This window comes from Eptatretus burgeri, chromosome 23 (assembly GCF_056783735.1).
Source record: "Eptatretus burgeri isolate ZD-2024b chromosome 23, Ebu_testis_v1, whole genome shotgun sequence".
Taxonomy (NCBI): Eukaryota; Metazoa; Chordata; class Myxini; order Myxiniformes; family Myxinidae; genus Eptatretus; species Eptatretus burgeri.
This window is the reverse complement of record NC_140983.1, coordinates 1,543,296-1,546,151: the sequence shown is the minus strand read 5'-3', so window position 1 is coordinate 1,546,151 and position 2,856 is coordinate 1,543,296.

The window sequence follows — 2,856 nt, the reverse complement described above, 5'->3', positions numbered from 1 at the left end:
CCGATGTCCACACAAGTCCTTCCTTGTGAAACAATTTATTTTCTAATTATACACTATACACTTCTCACCCTCGTACAATGAACTTAAGAATCCCCATTGATTGCAATATTATTTGGTTCAATTTCATTTATTCTTACTTTAGTGAACAGTTAGACCAACCCGATTCAATTCACTTCTACATTACATCAGAGAGTTTTATTCTAACTTGGTACTTGGTCAGTTCCAAGGAGCACAAGCCACTGAGATACTATACTTCCTCACGTGCTTGCACTGAAAACAAATTTACATTTCAAAGCATTTTATACTTTCATGAGAGAGAGGTTGGGGGATATTCACCCAGACTGTAGACGTGTCCTTTAGACGAAAAGCCACTTCGTACATTTCTAAGCAAAGGTTCATTTATCAGCTCGGTCACTCTGCTCCAGAACAACACATTTCTTATCATTTAGGGCAAAAGTCTTTTGGCCAGAAATAACAGCCAATTCAACTTGCAGCATAAAAGTTACATTTCTGAAACTCCATTTGTTACAATTTAAAATACATTAATATAAATTTTTCCCCCACAAAACGAACTACAGTTGGAGACTGTCTGGGGTTCAGTGACGATCCTGAAAATAACCATCGGAACAAAACTCTGAAAACAAGAAAACTTCACAACTTGCTCGAACAAACATGACCCTTTACCAAAATGGAGGTGGATACACACACACTCACAAACACACACAACCACACACACACACACACACACACACACACACACACACACACACACACACACACACACACACACACACACACACACACACACACACACACACAGGATTTTATGTCATTATAATATTTTTAAAATCTCGACATCATATCATAGTTTGATACATTTTTCATGTGTACAGTATCATTGATATCAGTGCTTTTACCGACCCCAATGAAGCCCTGGTATGTCACTCCAACCTGAGAAATGGTGATACTGTAAACACATGTCCATTAAAACTGGCTTTTTTGTATGCATTGTCGAGGCTCGAAAAGAGCTTATACAAATATACATTTCACAAGGGGAGCAGGAGACAAGAGGGGTGGGAGAGGGAAGCACAAAACAGTGGGGAACAGACATTGGATCTATGGAAGGGAGAGGGATGGAGTGGGGAAAACGGGGTATACAAGATGGACACTTCAGGAAGGAAAGCAGGGAATTTGAAGGAGTTGGGTTTGAGGTGGATTAACTGGGGTGCAAAGGATGAAGGTTTTGGATGGGGGAAGATAAAAGATGGTGGTGAACAGCCGTTTGAAGACCTGGAGGGAGGAGTGGGATTGAACAGAGTGTGTGAGTTTGTTCCAGAGCGGGGAAAAAAGGGGAAAGAAAGAGTTAAGGTGAGCAGTGGATTTTGATTTTGGCAGTTTCACCAGGAGGGGGTTATTGGCGGACCTTGGAACACCCTGTGGAAATATAGGAGGAACAGAGCAGGGGGTGGGGGCAAGGACGCAGAGTAGATGGTAGAAGACAGAAACACCACCGACCTGCCTGCTTTGAGAGTGAGAGATCCAACGACTCGGCTTCATCGTTGGAGACACAGTCATCCCAAAAGACTTGATATCCACAGCGTAAAGCTGAGCGATTTGAGAGGCAGGAGCAACAGCCCAGAGGGGAGCGCAGAACTCCATCAGACTGCGGATGAAAACTTTGTATGTGGTTGGAAGCTCAGGTGTGCCAAGGAAGGACTTTGCAATGACACAGGATGCCCAGTCGGAGACTGCCTTTGGAGGCCAGCTTGGAAATGTAGCTTTCCCAGGAAAGATCATGTCAGATAGTGAGACCCAGAAGCTTGAATGAAAGGACTTCTTCAAGGACATTGTTGAGAAAGTAGATGTGTTGTTTTCCAGACGGTCCTTTTGGAGAGACATCGTGAGAGTGTGAGATTTGTCAGGATTGCAAGGTATGTTCGAAGTGTTTGACCAGCTTGTGATTTTACCCAGGTCTGTAGCAAGTGAAGAGGCTGCTGCCTGCTGATCAGAGGGATGAGAAATGGTGCGGCTGAGGGTGGAGTCATCAGCAAAGAAATACAGAGGATTTTCCAGACTCTGAGAGATTATTGATGAAAACCAGAAAAAGCACAGGGCCCAAAACACTGCCCTGAGGAACTCCAACCTCTACAGGAAGAGGAGATGGGAGAGAGCCATTAAGAGCCACACCTTAACTGCGACAGGAGAGGAAGTCCACAGATGGGAGTGGAGATTGCCTTGGATACCTAAGAAGAGAGTTTGATGAGCAATGTGAGATGTCAGACCGTGTCAAAAGCATGCGATATGTCGAGGGATGTGGCTCTGATTTCATTTCTGACATTGAGGACCTCCATCCATCCTCCAGGAAAGCAAAAGCAGCATATCCATGGTAGAGTGGCCTGGTCTGAAACCAAATTGATGATCGGAAATCAAGCAATTGGAGAAGAGAAACAATTTAATGTCTGAAGCGATGATGGATTCTATAACATTGCTGATGATTGGGAGAAGGCTGATCGGTCTGCAGTTGCAGGGATCTGTTTTTGCACCTTTTTCAGCAAAGTGGTAACGTTTGCTGATTTCCAAGCAGACGGCAGTTGACCTTGAGCAAATGAGAGGGTAAATTGAACAGAAGAGGGTGAGCAAGAGCAGAGGAGCAGGTTTTTAGGACACGTGGGCTGATGCCATCTGGACCGGTTGCAGTATCTGAGTCGAGGTTTGACAGCAAACTCTCCACTTTGTCAGAAAAGGACACAGAGTCCAGGGACAGCTGGGTGTTACTGGGTAAGGTGGGTACAGAAAGCGATGGGTTTGGGACACAAGATTTAGAAGGAAACTCGGAGTTGAGGCATTCAGCCTTTT